The 21,721-nt window shown below is 45.1% G+C and overlaps 3 non-coding genes across 3 annotated transcripts; all 3 read left to right on the top strand.

Moving 5' to 3' along the window:
• The first annotated feature begins 19,240 nt into the window (after nucleotides 1–19,240).
• LOC119304587 lies at nucleotides 19,241–19,350 on the top strand. The gene has a single exon (XR_005148371.1). It is a non-coding gene; the product is annotated as a small nucleolar RNA Z188 (small nucleolar RNA).
• Nucleotides 19,351–19,534: 184 nt separating this feature from the next.
• Nucleotides 19,535–19,644, top strand: LOC119304586. Its single transcript, XR_005148370.1, has one exon. It is a non-coding gene; the product is annotated as a small nucleolar RNA Z188 (small nucleolar RNA).
• Nucleotides 19,645–21,282: 1,638 nt separating this feature from the next.
• TRNAR-ACG lies at nucleotides 21,283–21,355 on the top strand. The gene has a single exon. It is a non-coding gene; the product is annotated as a tRNA-Arg (tRNA).
• The last annotated feature ends 366 nt before the right edge of the window (nucleotides 21,356–21,721 follow it).

The raw sequence follows: 21,721 nt of genomic DNA, 5'->3' as shown, positions 1-21,721 counted from the left end.
CTCCACCGGCAGCACGACGGCGTGGTGATGGTGGAGAGGCAGTACTCCGACAGGGCTTCGCCAAGCACACAACGGAGGAGGAGAGGTGTTGGGGAGGGGAGGGCTGCGCCTTGGAGGGTGGTCCGGCTGCCCTCCCCTCACCCCTCTATTTATAGGGGGAAGGGAGAAGGGGGCCGGCCCCCTAGAACCCATCTAGGGGGGTGCGGCGGCCTAGGGGAGAGGGGAGAGGGTGGCTTGCCCCCCAAGCCAAGGGGGGCGCCCCCTCTAGGGTTCCCCCTCAACCCTAGGCGCATGGGCCCAAGGGAGGGGGGTGCGGCCAGCCCACCAGGGGCTGGCTCCCTGCCCCACGCAGCCCATGTGGCCCCCCGGAACCCTTCCGGTGGCCCCGGTACAATACCGGTATGACCCCGAAACTTCCCGGTGTCCGTTTGACAACTTCCCATATATAAATCTTTACCTCCGGACCCTTCCGGATCTCCTCGTGACGTCCAGGATCCCATCCGGGACTCCGAACAACATTCGGTAGTCACATACTAGTCTTCCTAATAACCCTAGCGTCACCGAACCTTAAGTGTGTAGACCCTACGGGTTCGGGAGACATGCAGACATGACCGAGACGCTCTCAGTCAATAACCAACAGCGGGATCTGGATACCCATGATGGCTCCCACATGCTCCTCGATGTTGTCATCGGATGAACCATGATGTCGAGGATTCGATCAAACCCTGTATGCAATTCCCTTTGTCAATCGGTACGTTACTTGCCCGAGACTCGATCGTCGGTATCCCAATACCTTGTTCAGTCTCGTTACCGGCAAGTCACTTTACTCGTACCGTAATTCATGATCCCGTGTCCAACACCTTGGTCACATTGAGCTCATTATGATGATGCATTACCGAGTGGGCCCAGAGATACCTCTCCGTCATACGGAGTGACAAATCCCAGTCTCGATTCGTGTCAACCCAACAGCTACTTTCGGAGATACCTGTAATGCACCTTTATAGTCACCCAGTTACGTTGTGACGTTTGATACACCCAAGGCACTCTTACGGTATCCGGGAGTTACACGATCTCATGGTCGAAGGAAGAGATACTTGACACTGGCAAAGCTCTAGCAAAACGAACTACACGATCTTTTATGCTATGCTTAGGATTGGGTCTTGTCCATCACATCATTCTCCTAATGATGTGATCCCGTTATCAATGACATCCAATGTCCATAGTCAGGAAACCATGACTATCTGTTGATCACAACGAGTTGGTCAACTAGAGGCTCACCAGGGACATATTGTGGTCTAAGTATTCACACGTGTATTACGATTTCCGGATAATACAGTTATAGCATGAATAAAAGACATTTATCATGAACATTGAAATATAATAATACTTTTATTATTGCCTCTAGGGCATATTTCCAACAGGGAAGTGGTCACTGGAAGCGAAACTGCCCCAAATACTTAGCGGACAAGAAGGCCGGCAACACTAAAGGTATATGTGATATACATGTAATTGATGTGTACCTTACCAGTACTCGTAGTAGCTCCTGGGTATTTGATACCGGTGCAGTTGCTCACATTTGTAACTCAAAGCAGGAGCTGCGGAATAAGCGGAGACTGGCGAAGGACGAGGTGACGATGCGCGTCGGGAATGGTTCCAAGGTCGATGTGATCGCCGTCGGCATGCTGCCTCTACATTTACCTACGGGATTAGTTTTGAACCTCAATAATTGTTATTTAGTGCCAGCTTTGAGCATGAACATTGTATCAGGATCTCGTTTAATTCGAGATGGCTACTCATTTAAATCCGAGAATAATGGTTGTTCTATTTATATGAGAGATATGTTTTATGGTCATGCTCCGCTGGTGAATGGTTTATTCTTAATGAATCTCGAGCGTAATGTGACACATATTCATAGTGTGAATACCAAAAGATGTAAGGTTGATAATGATAGTCCCACATACTTGTGGCACTGCCGCCTTGGTCACATAGGTGTCAAATGCATGAAGAAGCTCCATGCAGATGGACTTTCGGAGTCTCTTGATTACGAATCATTTGACATGTGTGAACCATGCCTCATGGGTAAAATGACCAAGACTCCGTTCTCAGGAACAATGGAGCGAGCAACCAACTTATTGGAAATCATACATACTGATGTGTGCGGTCTAATGAGCGTTGAGGCTCGCGGTGGCTATCGTTATGTTCTCACCCTCACTAATGACTTGAGTAGATATGGGTATGTCTACTTAATGAAACACAAGTCTGAGACTTTTGAAAAGTTCAAGGAATTTCAGAGTGAGGTTGAGAATCAACGTGACAGAAAAATCAAGTTCTTGCGATCAGATCGTGGGGGAGAATACTTGAGGCACGAATTTGGCACGCACTTAAGGAAATGTGGAATAGTTTCACAACTCACGCCGCCTGGAACACCTCAGCGTAATGGTGTGTCCGAACGTCGTTATCGCACTCTATTGGATATGGTGCGATCTATGATGTCTCTTACCGATCTACCGCTGTCATTTTGGGGCTATGCTTTAGAGACTGCCGCATTCACTTTAAATAGGGCTCCGTCGAAATCCGTTGAGACGACACCGTATGAATTATGGTTTGGGAAGAAACCTAAGCTGTCGTTTCTAAAAGTTTGGGGATGCGATGCTTATGTCAAGAAACTTCAACCTGAAAAGCTCGAACCCAAATCGGAAAAATGCATCTTCATAGGATACCCTAAAGAAACTATTGGGTATACCTTCTACCTCAGATCCGAAGGCAAGATCTTTGTTGCCAAGAATGTATCCTTTCTAGAGAAAGAGTTTCTCTCAAAAGAAGTAAGTGGGAGGAAAGTAGAACTTGATGAAGTATTGCCTCTTGAACCGGTAAGTGGCGCAGCTCAAGAAATTGTTCCTGAGGTGCCTGCACCGACTAGAGAGGAAGTTAATGATGATGATCATAAAACTTCAGATCAAGTTTCTACTGAACTTCGTAGGTCCACAAAGGACACGTTCCGCACCAGAGTGGTACGGCAACCCTCTCCTGGAAATCATGTTGTTAGACAACGGTGAACCTTCGAACTATGAGGAAGCAATGGACGGCCCAGATTCCGACAAATGGTTGGAAGCCATGAAATCCGAGATAGGATCCATGTATGAAAACGAAGTATGGACTTTGACTGACTTGCCCGATGATCAGCGAGCCATAGAAAATAAATGGATCTTTAAGAAAAAGACAAACACGGATGGTAATATAACCATCTATAAAGCTCGTCTTGTCGCTAAGGGTTATTGACAAGTTCAAGGGGTTGACTACGATGAGACTTTCTCACCCGTAGCGAAACTGAAGTCCGTCCGAATCATGTTAGCAATTTCCGCATTTTATGATTATGAGATATGGCAAATGGACGTCAAAACGGCATTCCTTAATGGTTTCCTTAAGGAAGAATTGTATATGATGCAACCAGAAGGTTTTGTCGATCCTAAGAATGCTGACAAGGTGTGCAAGCTCCAACGCTCGATCTATGGGCTGGTGCAAGCATCTCGGAGTTGGAACATTCGTTCTGATGAGATGATCAAAGCGTTTGGGTTTACGCAGACTTATGGAGAAGCCTGCATTTACAAGAAAGTGAGTGGGAGCTCTGTAGCATTTCTCATATTGTATGTGGATGACATACTGTTGATGGGAAATGATATAGAATTCTTGGAAAGCATAAAGGCCTACTTGAACAAGTGTTTTTCAATGAAGGATCTTGGAGAAGCTGATTACATATTAGGCATCAAGATCTATAGAGATAGATCGAGACGCCTCATTGGTCTTTCACAGAGTACATACCTTGACAAGATATTGAAGAAGTTCAATATGGATCAGTCAAAGAAGGAGTTCTTGCCTGTATTGCAAGGTACGAGATTGAGCACGGCTCAATGCCCGACCACGGCAGAAGATAGAGAAAAGATGAGTGTCGTCCCCTATGCCTCGGCCATAGGGTCTATCATGTATGCTATGCTGTGTACCAGACCTGATGTAAACCTTGCCGTAAGTTTCGTAGGAAGGTACCAAAGTAATCCCGGCATGGAACAATGCACAGTGGTCAAGAATATCCTGAAGTACCTGAAGAGGACTAAGGATATGTTTCTCGTTTATGGAGGTGACGAAGAGCTCGTCGTAAAGGGTTACGTCGATGCTAGCTTCGACATAGATCTGGATGACTCTAAGTCACAAACCGGATACGTGTATATTTTGAATGGTGGGGCAGTAAGCTGGTGCAGTTGCAAGCAAAGCGTTGTGGCGGGATCTATATGTGAAGCGGAGTACATGGCAGCCTCGGAGGCAGCACAAGAAGCAATCTGGGTGAAGGAGTTCATTACCGACCTAGGAGTCATTCCCAATGCGTCGGGCCCGATGACTCTCTTCTGTGACAACACTGGAGCTATCGCCCTTGCCAAGGAGCCCAGGTTTCACAGGAAGACCAGACATATCAAGCGTCGCTTCAACTCCATTCGTGAAAGTGTTTAAAATGGAGACATAGATATTTGTAAAGTACATACGGACCTGAATGTGGTAGATCCGTTGACTAAACCTCTCCCTAGAGCAAAACATGATCAACACCAGAACTGTATGGGTGTTCGATTCATCACAATGTAACTAGAATATTGACTCTAATGCAAGTGAGAGACTGTTGGAAATATGCCCTAGAGACAATAATAAAATAGTTATTATTATATTTCCTTGTTCATGATAATTGTCTATTGTTCATGCTATAATTGTGTTATCCGGAAATCGTAATACATGTGTGAATACATAGACCACAACACGTCCCTAGTGAGCCTCTAGTTGACTAGCTCGTTGATCAAAAGATAGTCATGGTTTCCTGACTATGGACATTGGATGTCATTGATAACGGGATCACATCATTAGGAGAATGATGTGATGGACAAGACCCAATCCTAAGCATAGCTCAAAAGATTGTGTAGTTCGTTTGCTATAGCTTTTCCGAATGTCAAGTATCATTTCCTTAGACCATGAGATTGTGCAACTCCCGGATACCGTAGGAGTGCTTTGGGTGTGCCAAACGTCACAACGTAACTGGGTGACCATAAAGGTACACTACGCATATCTCCGAAAGTGTCTGTTGGGTTGGCATGAATCGAGACTAGGATTTGTCACTCCGTATGACGGAGAGGTATCTCTGGGCCCACTCGGTAATGCATCATCATAATGAGCTCAATGTGACCAAGTGGTTGATCACGGGATCATGCATTATGGTACGAGTAAAGTGACTTGCCGGCAACGAGATTGAACGAGGTATTGGGATACCAACGATCGAGTCTCGGGCAAGTAACGTACCGATTGACAGAGGGAATTGTATACGAGATTGATTGAATCCTCAACATCATGGTTCATCCGATGAGATCATCGAGGAGCATGTGGGAGCCAACATGGGTATCCAGATCCCGCTATTGGTTATTGACCGGAGAGTCGTCTCGGTCATGTATGCGTGTCTCCCGAACCCGTAGGGTCTACACACTTAAGGTTCGGTGACGCTAGGGTTGTTGAGATATTAGTATACGGTAACCCGAAAGTTGTTCGGAGTCCCGGATGAGATCCCGTACATCATAAGGAGTTCCTGAATGGTCCGGAGGTGAAGATTTATATATAGGAAGTCAAGTTTCGGCCATCGGGAAAGTTTCGGGGGTAATCGGTATTGTACCGGGACCACCGGAAGGGTCCCGGGGGTCCACCAGGTGGGGCCACCTATCCCGGAGGGCCCCATGGGCTGAAGTGGGAGGGGAACTAGCCCCTAGTGGGATGGTGCGCCCCCCATGGGCCTCCCCCTGCGCCTAGGGTTGGAAACCCTAGGGGTGGGGGGGCGCCCCACTTGGCTTGGGGGGCACCCACCCCCCTTGGCCGCCGCCCTCCCTTGGAGATTGCATCTCCTAGGGCCGGCGCCCCCCTAGGGGTCCTATATATAGTGGGGGGAGGGAGGGCAGCCGCACCCTAGCCCCTGGCGCCTCCCTCTCCCTCCCGTGACACTTCTCCCTCTCCCTGAGCTTGGCGAAGCCCTGCCGAGATCACCGTTGCTTCCACCACCACGCCGTCGTGCTGCTGGATCTCCATCAACCTCTCCTTCCCCCTTGCTGGGTCAAGTTGGAGAAGACGTCTTCCCAACCGTACGTGTGTTGAACGCGGAGGTGCCGTCCGTTCGGCGCTAGGTCATCGGTGATTTGGATAACGACGAGTACGACTCCATCAACCACGTTCTCTTGAATGCTTTCGCTCGCGCTCTACAAGGGTATGTAGATGCACTCCCCTCTCCCTCGTTGTTAGATGACTCCATAGATTGATCTTGGTGATGCGTATAAAATTTTAAAATTCTGCTACGTTTCCCAACATCATACTCCGAGACCTTTCATGAGTTTACTAGAGAGAACCCTACTCTCATAGATTGCGATGTTTAACAATCAGACTCATATAGGTGCGTTCTTCAAAAGATGTTCTGCAGGACAACATCTCTGCTTCAAAGAGCCACTTAGAACACATTAAGATATACATCAACCTGACATGCAGATTAGGAGAGTATTGCATCCTTATGGAGTGGTATTTTAACAGTAAGGGTACTCTCCTCCCAGTTGACCAACAGCTTGTCTTCCACATCTAATTCACGGGATCTCCGATCACAAAGAATAGGTTACCACTGTGAACAACTCATATTGTGGGTCTCATACCCATCTCCCTCGATGCATTATCTATCACATTACGTGATAGACCCTTAGTAAAAGGATCTGCCAGATTTTTAGACGTTTGGATATAATCCAATTCAATAACTCCAGAGTTTCTCATTTTTCTGACAGACTTTAACCTTCTCTGAACGTGTCTTGATGACTTCATGTTATCCTTTGAGCTGCTCACTTTCGTGATCACAGTTTGATTGTCGCAGTTCATAAGAATACCCGGTACAGGTTTCTCAACAACCGGCAAGTCATTCAAGAGCCGGCGAAGCCAATCTGCTTCGACCGTAGCTGTATCTAGTGCTGTGAGTTCTGCTTCCATTGTTGACCTCGTTAAGATGGTCTGCTTGCAAGACTTCCAAGAAACAGCGCCACCTCCATGAGTGAATACATAACCGCTCGTGGCCTTTATCTCATCAGCATCTGAGATCCAGTTTGAGTCACTATAACCTTCAAGCACCTTTGGGTGCCCGGTGTAGTGAATTCCATAATTAGCAGTGCCTTTCAAATAACGCAAAACTCTTTCTAGAGATTTCCAATGCACATCTCCTGGTTTTGAGACAAACCGACTCAGTTTGCTAGCAGCAAAAGAGATGTCAGGTCTTGTAGCACTGGCTAAGTACATAAGCGAGCCAATAATCTGAGAATATTTCAATTGATCTCTAGCAATTCTTCTATTCTTTCGAAGTAACACACTCGCATCAAATGGTGTTGGAGAGGGCTTGCAGTCACTATAGCCAAAGCGACTCAAGATCTTTTCCACATAGTGAGATTGAAGCAATGTTATCTCACCATCATCGTCTCTCAATAACTTGATGTTCAGAATGACATCAGCCACTCCTAAATCCTTCATCTCAAAACAGCGAGATAGGAAATCCTTGACCTCCTTAATAACATTCAGATTTGTTCCGAAAATCAGAATGTCATCAACATACAAGCAAAGGATAACTCCCTCGCTCCCACCATGGCGATAGTACACACATTTGTCAGCTTCGTTTACAACAAAGCCTACAGCTGTTAAAGTTCTTTCAAACTTCTCATGCCACTGTTTGGGTGCTTGCTTGAGTCCATACAAAGACTTCAGCAACTTGCACACTTTTCCTTCCTGACCATCTAGTACAAACCCATCTGGTTGTTCCATATAAATTTCCTCGTCCAACTCTCCATTTAGGAAAGCAGTCTTAACATCCATTTGATGAACGAGAAGACCATGTGAGGCAGCTAGTGAAAGTAGAACTCGAATAGTGGTCAGTCGAGCCACAGGTGAGTAAGTATCAAAGAAGTCTTCACCTTCCTTTTGGGTATAACCCTTAGCCACGAGCCGAGCCTTGTACTTTTCAATAGTACCATCAGGCCTAAGCTTTCTTCTTGAATACCCATTTGCATCCTATAGGTTTGCACCCATAAGGATGATCAGTTATCTCCCAGGTTTCATTCGCCAAGATGGAATCCATATCACTATGAACCACTTCCTTCCAGTAGTCAGCATCTTCAGATGCATAGGCCTCTGAAATAGAACTGGGAGTGTCATCTATGAGATACACAAGAAAATCATCACCAAAAGACTTTGTAGTCCTCTGTCTCTTGCTCCCAATAGGAACTTCATTGTTCTCCTCCACAGGACTTTCAAAGTGTTCCATCGAAATTGTAGGTTCGGTAATTGTAACTGGTTCTTGATTCGATGAACTAGGCATCTCCTGATTAGATGAGGTAGCCATATCCTTCATGGGAAAGATATCTTCAAAGAAAGTCGCATCATTCGACTCCATGATCGTACCGACATGCATGTCAGGTACCTCAGATTTTACAACCAAGAATCTATAGCCAATGCTATGAAAATCATATCCCAGGAAAACACAATCCACAGTCTTTGGTCCAAGCTTCCGCTTCTTTGGAATTGGAACATTGACTTTCGCCAAACAACCCCATGTTCGCAGATAAGAGAGTTTTAACCTTTTCTTCCCCCATTCTTCGAATGGAGTTATCTCTTTGTTCTTTGTGGGGACTCGGTTCAGGACATGACATGCTATCAATATCGCCTCCCCCCACCATGCCTTAGAGAGACCCGATGTGTCTAACATGGCGTTAACCAAATCAGTTAGAGTACGGTTCTTTCTTTCGGCCACCCCATTTGACTGAGATGAGTAGGGAGGCGTCCTCTCATGGATTATACCATGTTCCGCACAAAAAGCATCAAATTCATTGGAAAAATACTCTCCACCACGGTCGGACCTAAGCCTCTTGATTTTTCAATCAAGTTGGTTTTCCACATCAACTTTATAGATCTTGAAAAAGTTCAAAGCCTCATCCTTAGATTTCAGAAGATACACACGGCAGTATCTAGTGGAGTCGTCAATTAACATCATGAAATATTTCTTCCCACATTTTGTCAAAACACCATTCATTTCCGATAGGTCTGAATGTATGAGCTCTAGTGGTGCAAGATTTCTCATTTCCGCAGTCGTGTGAGACTTACGAGGTTGCTTAGCTTGCACACAAACTTGACACTTAGATCCCTTGACAGTGGTGAAACTAGGGATTAAGTTCAACTTCGCTAGTCGCGACATGCAACCAAAATTAACATGACAGAGACGTGAATGCCACACATTGGATTCACTATTGTTGCAAATATGATTAACAACTTTATTGCAAACGTCTGATAAGGATAAACGAAACAGACCTCCTGACTCATAGCCTTTACCAACAAAGGTTCCATACTTGGATATTACAAATTTATTCGACTCAAAGACAAGCTTGTAGCCATCTCTACAAAGAAGAGATCCGCTAACAAGATTTTTATTGACAGAGGGGACATAATGTGCGTTCTTCAGCCACACGATCTTCCCCGAAGTAAACTTCAGATCGACCATGCCAACACCATGAACAAAAGCACTTGAACTGTTACCCATCAGCACGGTTGAAGTCCCTGCGGTCTGATAAGACGAAAACATGGAAATATCACCGCATACATGCACATTAGCACCCGTGTCAATCAACCAATCAGGAGAATGACATACTGAAAGAGTAGTGGGAAATATACCATACCCAGCATCCTTCATGTCAGTGTCTCCAATGACAACATTAGCGGTCTTGCCGCCTTTCCCAGGATGACGCTTGTCATAGCGATTAGGGCAACTAGGAGCCCAATGATCACGATCCCCACACACATGACAAGCACATTTCTTCTTGCCATTCTTCTTCTTGAAGTTCGTGTGTTGCACAGCCTTGATCTTCCCATCAAACTTTGCTTTTCCATCAAACTTGCCCTTGTTCTTGAACTTGTGGGGCTGGAAGTTCTGCTTCTGTACCACATTGGCACTAGATCCTCCCTCAATACCTCGAGCACGTGTGTCCTTTGCTCTCGCCTTTTCTTCCACATCAAGAGTGCCAATCAGATCCGGGACGAAAAACTCCTGCCTCTTATGCTTCAGCAAGGTAGCAAAGTTCCTACATGAAGGAGGAAGCTTAGTGATGATACCTCCGGCAACAAACTTGTCCGGTAGCATACAACTGAAGTGCTCAAGTTCTCTAGCAAATGACTATATCCCATGAGCTTGCTCAACCACGGATCGCTCTTCAGTCATCCTGTAATCATAGAATTGCTCCATGATGTACAACTCAGTGCCATCATCCGAGACCCCAAACTTGGCTTCGAGTGCATCCCACATATCTTTTCCATTATCAATTGACGCATAAGCATCAACTATGTTCTCACCAAGAACACTCAAGAGAGCAGCCTTAAACAGAGTATCCATTTTCTGAAAAGCTTGTGCCTGTTGAGCATCAAGCTCTCCTTCAGGTTTGTCGAGAGTGGCGTCATAGCAACTCATGGTTTGAAACCATGAGACTGCTCTCACGCGCCACCTCTTATAGTGGATACCCTCAAACATAAGAGGTCTCATGGAAGCAGCAAAACCACTCGGGGTAAATTTCCTATAATAAGGTTTTTGGATTGTTGGAAATATGAGCAATTTACCGAATGATTTTATTAACAAAAATACTAGATAAAGCATGACTAATATAGTAGAGATAAAACAAGTCATGCGTTCGGACAAACAGAAGGTAAAGAGCATCTGCATATATGAACTTGAACTAAACACATCTAGAACAGACACTAGATGAAGTTGCATATATGAAGTAGAACCTAACACATGTAGGATGGAAAGTAGAGCAAAGAACTGTGTCATGACATCTAACAGAAAGAGCAAGAACATGTACGGGATAGCAGTAGTGGAAGTGCTGGACTTGGGGTCGGTGTCCTCGCCTACCATGTCGTCGAGGAGATCGTGGACGTCGGGGAAGAAGTCGTCGTCGGGGAAGTAGTCGTCGGCGACCGGATCATCCGTGATGAAGCAGCCAGTAGTCGCGCTGAGCACTCCCCAAAAACCTTATCACCCTTCTCCCGTATAGGACTCAAAAGATGCAGTTTCGAAGGCCTACTGTCCCGACCTGCGGTGCACGCCGCAAGCCGGGATGGGGAAGATCGTAGCAGTAGCGTAGTGCTCAGGAACTTGTGGCGAGAGGAGGAAGAGGTTCTGGTGCGTCTCTCTGAGAGGAGCGACCTCCCTTTTATAGGCGCAAGAGAAGGAGGCGAGAGGCTGCGTCAGGAGCTGAAGGGAACGCGGGAGATGAAACAAACAGACAGCAGCCGAAGGGTGCAACGTTCGTATTCAATATCCACTACACCAAAAACTTTCCAGCTCCCGAGTGACATTTCGTATACCCGTAGTGCGTGGCAAAAATTTAGACATCGGCTCGGCTCATTCCCGCAACCCGCGGCGCGTCGTGACGAGGTGTGGCGTGGCGAGGCGGGTGGAGGAGGAGCGCGCGTGGATGTCCCTCTTGTTCTCATGCTCATACAAGTGGGGAAAGAACCTCCCTTATAAGGAGGTCCAACTCCCACTAAACTAGCAATGTGGGACTAAACTTTAGTAGTATCCCTTGCCTTGCACAAATGGGCTAAGTGGGCCTCTAGGATTTATTAGGAATTTCTGAAATAGTTATTGGGCTGCCCAAAATAGACTAAATTCCAGCAATCCCCACCAGATCCCAGAGGCACACATAAATTTTCCTTTGGTTCCAAAACACTGTTTTATATACCGGTACTACAGTAGAGACTGTTAAGTTGAACTTCCACCTAGAACTCTATGCTACACTAGTAAGCAACTTGAACAGTGGACTGGGCCTTAAACTGCAAGTTTTCTGCGAATCTAGCTTCACATAAAGCCTTCACCGATACGTGGCTACCGTGGGTCTTCCCCGCGGGTGGAGCTTATGCGTCATACTCCGAGACCTTTCATGAGTTTAGTAGAGAGAACCCTATTCTCATAGATTGCGACGTTTAACAATCAGACTCATATAGGTGCGTTCTTCAAAAGATGTTCTGCAGGACAACATCTCTGCTTCAAAGAGCCACTTAGAACACATTAAGATATACATCAACCTGCCATGCTGATTTGGAGAGTATTGCATCTTTATGGAGTGGTATTTTAACAGTAAGGGTACTCTCCTCCCAGTTGACCAACAGCTTGTCTTCCACATCTAATTCACAGGATCTCCGATCACAAAGAATCGGTTACCACTGTGAACAACTCATATTGTGGGTCTCATACCCATCTCCCTCGATGCATTATCTATCACATTACGTGATAGACCCTTAGTAAAAGGATCCGCCAGATTTTTAGACGTTTGGATATAATCCAATGCAATAACTCCAGAGTTTCTCATTTTTCTAACAGACTTTAACCTTCTCTGAACGTGTCTTGATGACTTCATGTTATCCTTTGAGCTGCTCACTTTCGTGATCACAGTTTGATTGTCGCAGTTCATAAGAATACCCGGTACAGGTTTCTCAACAATCGGCAAGTCATTCAAGAGCCGGCGAAGCCAATCTGCTTCGACCGTAGCTGTATCTAGTGCTGTGAGTTCTGCTTCCATTGTTGACCTCGTTAAGATGGTCTGCTTGCAAGACTCCCAAGAAACAGCGCCACCTCCATGAGTGAATACATAACCGCTCGTGGCCTTTATCTCATCAGCATCTGAGATCCAGTTTGAGTCACTATACCCTCAAGCACCTTTGGGTGCCCGGTGTAGTGAATTCCATAATTAGCAGTGCCTTTCAAATAACGCAAAACTCTTTCTAGAGCTTTCCAATGCACATCTCCTGGTTTTGAGACAAACCGACTCAGTTTGCTAACAGCAAAAGAGATGTCAGGTCTTGTAGCACTCGCTAAGTACATAAGCGAGCCAATAATCTGAGAATATTTCAATTGATCTCTAGCAATTCTTCGATTCTTTTGAAGTAACACACTCGCATCAAATGGTGTTGGAGAGGGCTTGCAGTCACTATAGCTAAAGCGACTCAAGATCTTTTCCACATAGTGATATTGAAGCAATGTTATCCCACCATCATCATCTCTCAACAACTTGATGTTCAGAATGACATCAGCCACTCCTAAATCCTTCATCTCAAAACAGCGAGATAGGAAATCCTTGACCTCCTTAATAACATTCAGATTTGTTCCGAAAATCAGAATGTCATCAACATACAAGCAAAGGATAACTCCCTCGCCCCCACCATGGCGATAGTACACACATTTGTCAGCTTCGTTTACAACAAAGCCTGCAGCTGTTAAAGTTCTTTCAAACTTTTCGTGCCACTGTTTGGGTGCTTGCTTGAGTCCATACAAAGACTTCAGCAACTTGCACACTTTTCCTTCCTGACCATCTAGTACAAACCCATCTGGTTGTTCCATATAAATTTCCTCGTCCAACTCTCCATTTAGGAAAGCAGTCTTAACATCCATTTGATGAACAAGAAGACCATGTGAGGTAGCTAGTGAAAGTAGAACTCGAATAGTGGTCAGTCGAGCCACAGGTGAGTAAGTATCAAAGAAGTCTTCACCTTCCTTTTGCGTATAACCCTTAGCCACGAGCCGAGCCTTGTACTTTTCAATAGTACCATCAGGCCTAAGCTTTCTTCTTGAATACCCATTTGCATCCTATAGGTTTGCACCCATAAGGATGATCAGTTATCTCCCAGGTTTCATTCGCCAAGATGGAATCCATATCGCTACGAACTGCTTCCTTCCAGTAGTCAGCATCTTCAGATGCATAGGCCTCTGAAATAGAACTGGGAGTGTCATCTATGAGATACACAAGAAAATCATCACCAAAAGACTTTGCAGTCCTCTGTCTCTTGCTCCTAATAGGAACTTCATTGTTCTCCTCCACATGACTTTCAAAGTGTTCCATCAAAATTGTAGGTCCGGTAATTGTAACTAGTTCCTGATTCGATGAACTAGGCATCTCCTGATTAGATGAGGTAGCCATATCCTTCATGGGAAAGATATCTTCAAAGAAAGTCGCATCATTCGACTCCATGATCGTACCGACATGCATGTCAGGTATCTCATATTTTACAACCAAGAATCTATAGCCAATGCTATGAAAAGCATATCCTAGGAAAACACAATCCACAGTCTTTGGTCCAAGCTTCCGCTTCTTTGGAATTGGAACATTGACTTTCGCCAAACAACCCCATGTTTACAGATATGAGAGTTTTAACCTTTTCTTCTCCCATTCCTCGAATGGAGTTATCTCTTTGTTCTTTGTGGGGACTCAGTTCAGGACATGACATGCTGTCAATATCGCCTCCCCCCACCATGCCTTGGAGAGACCCGATTTGTCTAACATGGCGTTAACCAAATCAGTTAGAGTACGATTCTTTCTTTCGGCCACCCCATTTGACTGAGGTGAGTAGGGAGGCGTCCTCTCATGGATTATACCATGTTCCGCACAAAAAGCATCAAATTCATTGGAAAAATACTCTCCACCATGGTCAGACCTAAGCCTCTTGATTTTTCGATCAAGTTGGTTTTCCACTTCAACTTTATAGATCTTGAAAAAGTTCAAAGCCTCATCCTTAGATTTTAGAAGATACACCCGGCAGTATCTAGTGGAGTCGTCAATTAACGTCATGAAATATTTCTTCTCACCTTTTGTCAAAACACCATTCATTTCACATAGATCTGAATGTATGAGCTCTAGTGGTGCAAGATTTCTCATTTCCGCAGTCGTGTGAGACTTACGAGGTTGCTTAGTTTGCCCACAAACTTGACACTTAGATCCCTTGACAGTGGTGAAACTAGAGATTAAGTTCAACTTCGCTAGTCGCGACATGCAACCAAAATTAACATGACACAGACGTGAATGCCACACATTGGATTCACTATTGTTGCAAATATGATTAACAACTTTATTGCAAACATCTGATAAGGATAAACGAAACAGACCTCTTGACTCATAGGCTTTACGGACAAAGGTTCCATACTTGGATATTACAAATTTATTCGACTCAAAGACAAGCTTGTAGCCATCTCTACACAGAAGAGATCCGCTAACAAGATTTTTATTGACGGAGGGGACATAATGCACGTTCTTCAGCCGCACGATCTTCCCCGAAGTAAACTTCAGATCGACCGTGCCAACACCACGAACAGAAGCACTTGAACCGTTGCCCGTCAGCACGGTTGAAGTCCCTGCGGTCTGATAAGACGAAAACATGGAAATATCACCACATACATGCACATTAGCACCCGTGTCAATCAACCAATCAGGAGAATGACATAATGAAAGAATAGTGGGAAATATACCATACCCAGCATCCTTCATGTCAGTGTCTCCAATGACAACATTAGCGGTCTTGCCGCCTTTCCCAGGATGACGCTTGTCATAGCGATTAGGGCAACTAGGAGCCCAATGATCCGGATCCCCACACACATGACAAGCACCTTTCTTCTTGCCATTCTTCTTCTTAAAGTTCGTGTGTTGCACAGCCTTGTTCCTCCCATCAAACTGTGCTTTTCCATCAAACTTGCCCTTGTTCTTGAACTTGTGGGTCTGGAAGTTCTGCTTCTGTACCACATTGGCACTAGATCCTCCCTCAATACCTCGAGCAGGTGTGTCCTTTGCTCTCGCCTTTTCTTCCACATCAAGAGTGCCAATGAGATCCGGGACGGAAAACTCCCGCCTCTTATGCTTCAGCAAGGTAGCAAAGTTCATCCATGAAGGAGGAAGCTTAGTGGTGATACCTCCGGCAACAAACTTGTCCGGTAGCATACAACTGAAGTGCTCAAGTTCTCTAGCAAATGAATGTATCTCATAAGCTTGCTCGACCACGGAGCACTCTTCAGTCATCCTGTAATCATAGAATTGCTCCATGATGTACAGCTCAGTGCCAGCATCCGAGACCCCAAACTTGGCCTCGAGTGCATCCCACATATCTTTTCCATTATCAATTGACGCATAAGCATCAACTATGTTCTCACCAAGAACACTCAAGAAAGCAGCCTTAAACAGAGTATCCATTTTCTGAAAAGCTTGTGCCTGTTGAGCATCAAGCTCTCCTTCAGGTTTGCCGAGAGTGGCGTCATAGCAACTCATGGTTTGAAACCATAAGACTGCTCTCACGCGCCACCTCTTATAGTGGATACCCTCAAACATAGGAGGTCTCATGGAAGCAGCAAAACCACTTGGGGTAAATTGCCTATAATAAGGTTTTTGGATTGTTGGAAATATGAGCAATTTACCGAATGATTTTATTAACAAAAATACTAGATAAAGCATGACTAATATAGTAGAGATAAAACAAGTCATGCGTTTGGACAGAGAGAAGGTAAAGAGCATCTGCATATATGAACTTGAACTAAACACATCTAAAACAGACACTAGATGAAGTTGCATATATGAAGTAGAACCTAACACATGTAGGACGGAAAGTAGAGCAAAGAACTGTGTCATGACATCTAACAGAAAGAGCAAGAACACGTACGGGACAGCAGCAGTGGAAGTGCTGGACTTGGGGTCGATGTCCTTGCCTGCCATGTCGTCGAGGAGATCGTGGACGTCGGGGAAGAAGTTGTCGTCGGGGAAGTAGTCGTCGGCGACCGGATCGTCCGTGATGAAGCAGCCAGTAGTCACACTGAGCGCTCCCCAAAAACCTCATCACCCTTCTCCCGTACAAGACTCAAAAGATGCGGTTTCGAAGGCCTACTATCCCGACCTGCGATGCACGCCGCAAGCCGGGATGGGGAAGATCATAGCAGTAGTGCAGTGCTCAGGAACTTGTGGCGAGAGAAGGAAGAGGTTCTGGTGCATCTCTCTGAGAGGAGCGACCTCCCTTTTATAGGCGCAAGAGAAGGAGGCGAGAGGCTGCGCCGGGAGCTGAAGGGAACGCGGGAGATGAAACGAACAGACAGCAGCCGAAGGGTGCAGCGTTCGTATTCAATATCCACTACAGCAAAAACTTTCCAGCTCCCGAGTGACCTTTCGTATACCCGTAGTGCGTGACAAAAATTTAGACATCGGCTCAATCCCGCAACCCGCGTCATGGCGCGTGGCGAGGCGAGGCGGGCGGAGGAGGAGCGCGCGTGGATGTCCCTCTTGTTCTCATGCTCATACAAGTGGGGAAAGAACCTTCCTTATTAGGAGGTCCAACTCCCACTAAACTAGCAGTGTGGGACTAAACTTTAGTAGTATCCTTTGCCTTGCACAAATAGGCTAAGTGGGCCTTTAGAATTTATTAGAAATTTCTGAAACAGTTATTGGGCTGTCCAAAATAAACTAAATTCCAGCATCCACCAGAGGTTTGCATGGCCACGGCTGCTTGCATGCTACGTCTGTGGCCATGGCCGGTGGGCACATGCTGGGGTTGTTTGTAGGTGTCTCCATTGGAGCTAGCATCCCGGTGCTACCCGGCTGCTTGCGTACGTGATGGAGCTATGGAGGAGGTTGGATAGTTAAGGAAGGAAGGAAGAAAGGCACGAGAAAAAAAAGGTGTGGATGGAAGTAGTCGAACCAAAAGATAAGGCAGCACGTGGAAGCGGTGCACAGTGGATGATGTCTTAACACAGAGGGTATGGTTGCACAGTGGAGGCTGTCGGTTTTCTAACCCAGCAGATGTAGCTGCTAGGATCGTGAAAAAATGGTGACGACAACACATGCTTGACTTCGATGGTGGTGCTTTTTGAGTACCCCGGTCTCGAGCTCCGGGGTGAAAACCTAGGTCAGAATCATGTCGGTTATATCTGGCAATGACGATATTTCGTCATCGTTACCTTGTTGAAGGCATTGCTCGGAGATGCTCGGACAGTTTCTTCAAGGTGAAAACCTAGAATTTGCCCTTTGGTGGTTGGTTCCGGTGACGACGGTGCTCGAGCGTCGCTCCCTTCCCAAAGGCGTTGCTGTCGAAGAATGTCAATGTCCTTGTGGTGTCATGAGATGATTGGTGCGGACATGGTCATTGTTGTAGGTTGTCAATCGTGATTTAGAACGCTTCGGGACAGGCTCTTTTTCTCTCTCTCTCGCTTAGGCATAGTTTTGGTCTTATATGACTTTGCTATTTGCCGGCGGTTTTTTGTATGTGTGCGTTAGTGTTGACTGTGTGCATCCTAGCTATGTAAAGGCTGGGTGTGTCCTCACTATGTTTGTATTATCTTGATATTTCATTTTGAATAATAAAATCCATCCTTCGTCGGAAAAAAAAACGTGGAAGCGGTGCACGGGTCCATTAGAGCACACATCGTTCATAAGAGACGGCGGAACACTAGAAAAATCAGCCGTTTGAAAGGAATCATTTCTCGAAAAAAATAACATCTACTCAGACTAAGGAGACGCCCTTCTTGTATTTTTGTTTTTCATTTCTCTGTTTTGTTCTCCTCCAGGCCAAATGCAGCCAAAAAAGAGCTAAAATAGATGCTTGGTTTCTTTCAAAGATACTCCCTCCGTTTTTAAATATTAGTCCTTATTAAAATCTTTAAAAAGTCTTTTCCACTCCTAACTACGTACTTCCTCCGTTCCTAAATATAAATTTTCTTATAGTATAGATTTACTCATTTTGCTTCGTATATAGTCGCATTAGAATCTCTAAAAAACTTATATTTAGACTATAAAAAGACTCATATTTAGGAACGGAGGAAATACGTAGCTGGGAGTGGAAACTTTCCATTGGATTGGAAAAGCAGCGATTTCCGTGTCCCGAACGAAGCTACAGTGGGAAAAGCATGCAGGAAACGATTCCTTTGAAGTTTCCTTGGCTTTCCCCGTGAAGCGAAAGGGCCCTAAACGCTGGGGGGCCAAATCATCTGGCCACCGCGAAATCGCCAAATCCCAGCCATCCGTCGCTTCCGTGGCCGCCCCGCAAAGCCAACTGTATTTATGGACCACCCACATCCATCTGCTTCCTTCGCCTCGCCTCACCTCTCCTCATCTCCAGCTCCAACCTTTGTTGTCCATAACTAAAAGGAAGATACATCTCCCGTCTGGCAGCCTGCTTGCTTCCCCGAGTTCTTATTCTGCTTTGAATTCGTGATTTTACTTTATTTGCTGGTCGAGTTCCGGTTCCGTCTTCCAGCTCTGCGGTGCGTCAGTTTCGGCTGCTGTGTTCGCTCTTGATTTGCCGGTGAGATCTCCGATTCGAGGCTTGCTCCTTTTCTTTCTGGCCCAGTTCATGTGTTGGTTTGGTTTCGGCGTGCCGATGATGATGCAAAAGCATCGGTGAATTCTGGATGAATGCGCTTGCGCACCACCATTGCGCACAGCTCTCGTGATATCCACTGCGTAATACTCTGAGGCACACATCCTTTGAATTCGTGATTTCATTTTATTTGGCTGGTTGAGTTCCGGTTTCGTCTTTCAGTTCCGCGCTGCGTGAGTTTCGGCTGCTGTGTTCGTTGATTATGCCGGTGAGATCTCCGATTCGAGGCACGCTCCTTTTCTTTTTGGTTCAGTTCATGTGTTCTTTTTTCGTGGTTTTGGTGTCTGCGTGCCGATGATGATGCAAAAGCTTCGGTGAATTCTGGATGAATGCGCTTGCGCACCACCAGTGTGCGCGGCTCTGGTGATATCCACTGCGTAATACTCTGAGGCACGCATCCATCCATCTTGGTTTCTTTTCCGGCCTCGTTTTCAAGGCCGATTCGAGACGCTAGATTAGCTTCTTTGGACCTCAATTGGTCTCCGACAGACTTGCAAAATGCCGGCCTTTTTTCTGATCTTTTTTGCTTTGCATAACTACTGAATTCTTGCACATGGATATCAGCGACTGAGATTTTTCACAGCACAGGGGAAAATGATACCGAGCTGGCTACGGCCGTAAATATCCTCAGAAGGCATTCGGGGGCTAGAAGAACCTTCAAAGTTTTCCTCCTTTAGAACTGATGAAAGATCTTGTTCTTGATAGGTTCGTCTTGGTTGGGGCTGATTCTAAATATATTTTTACTTATGGCACATCTAGATGTGCTTTAGCAAAACTGTTTTTTTAAGATTAAGTAAGATCTTTAAGATATCTTAGTACTTGATTCATATCAGAAATTGTCAAGTGGCATTTTAGAGGGACTACAGTTTTATTCTCCAGTTTTGTAGCGTGATACAATTATATAAGTTATACTCCCTCCGTAAAGTAATATAATAGTGTTTAGATCACTATTTTAATTATCTAAATGCTCTTATATTAGTTTACGGAGGGAGTATTTGCATAGTCTATTGCATTGTTATATTTTCACATTGTCCGTTCACAGGCTTGTACTTTGTTTCTTGTCTAACAGCAGGTGATCAAGTTTGCTCTGTTTTGAGGGCCTATTTGGTTTGGAGGATTTTCATAGGAAACACATAGGAACAGGGATACCGGAGGCAAATTTCCTATAGATGCGTTCGGTTTGTAGAAAATGTGTACATGAATTTCGTAGGAATACTATTCATTTCCTGTGTTTTCGGAGAAAATTACACATCCATTCAAAGCTCATTTTGCGCATAGGAACGAGGCGAGTCAATTCCTTAAGATGGCAAGTGTCATCCTATAAAATTCCTACATTATGAAATCCTCTAAACCGAATGAGCCGTGAGGTGGGTTATGGTGAAGGGGTCATGGAGTACTCACTGCCAGACTCATTAGTGTCCAACATTTGAACCGTTAGATTAATGAGTAAGGTAAGAGGACAGAGTTGAACCTTTGGTGTCGGGATTACGATTGATGTGTCGAGCAGAAACCGGGATACAAAAGTCATGCAGTGATGACGTGTTTCAGAACAGCTGTCCTTTGCCCTCTGGTGAAAATTTGGTGGCAGCCGTGGATGGTGATGTTGCACCGGCAGTCAAGCCCACATTCTGGTAGTGTCATGTGTCCGTACTGATCTGATAGCATGTGTGGGCTGGCCAAGTTGTCTCTACTGCCTATTTCCTCTGGTATTAGCATGTTTTCAGTTCTGGTAAAACTGTTGTTGGATCTCTCAAACAGAGCCTAGTAAGCTATAGATTTTAGAAAGGAATTTTGATGCTTCCTTCAGGTGCAAAACGCTCCATGGATTTGAGAGTAAGGATCGGTCAATGAACCAGATTATGCTGCTGATCTATGCCGGCAAATTGACAGCTTGCGTACAGTTCAAATTCTGTTTAAAGCATGAGAATCATAATTTTGTGTTTTTCATTCGGCAGCAGTACTCTCCAAAAATGAACCTTGCATGCGCAAAACATAGAATACTAGAGAGAAAATAATAGAACATACAACATCAAAGACTCCGTGGCCCAATGGATAAGGCGCTGGTCTACGAAACCAGAGATTCTGGGTTCGATCCCCAGCGGAGTCGACTTATCTTGTTTTTCCTTTTTTCAACACGGTTCATTCCCTAAAACAGAATTTGCCGGCATAGATCAGTTTTTTTCCACTGAAACAACTAACGTTATTTTTTATCTTGTTTTTCTTTTTTTCAGACCATTCCTTTTTTCAACACGGTCCATTCCCTGAAAAAATAACTTTTGCACTAGTTCCATTCCCTAAAAAAATAACTTTTGCACTAGTTAGTTTCAGTTTTTTTCCACTGAAACAACTAACGTTATTTTTTTATCTTGTTTTTCTTTTTTTCAGTCCATTCCTTTTTTCAACACGGTCCATTCCCTGGAAAAATAACTTTTGCACTAGTTAGTTTCAGTTTTTTTCCACTTTTCCTTTTTTC

The sequence above is a fragment of the Triticum dicoccoides genome, chromosome 5A (genome assembly GCF_002162155.2).
Source record: "Triticum dicoccoides isolate Atlit2015 ecotype Zavitan chromosome 5A, WEW_v2.0, whole genome shotgun sequence".
Taxonomy (NCBI): domain Eukaryota; kingdom Viridiplantae; phylum Streptophyta; class Magnoliopsida; order Poales; family Poaceae; genus Triticum; species Triticum dicoccoides.
The sequence above is the reverse complement of the archived record's forward strand: the minus strand, read 5'-3'. Positions and strand labels throughout refer to the sequence as shown.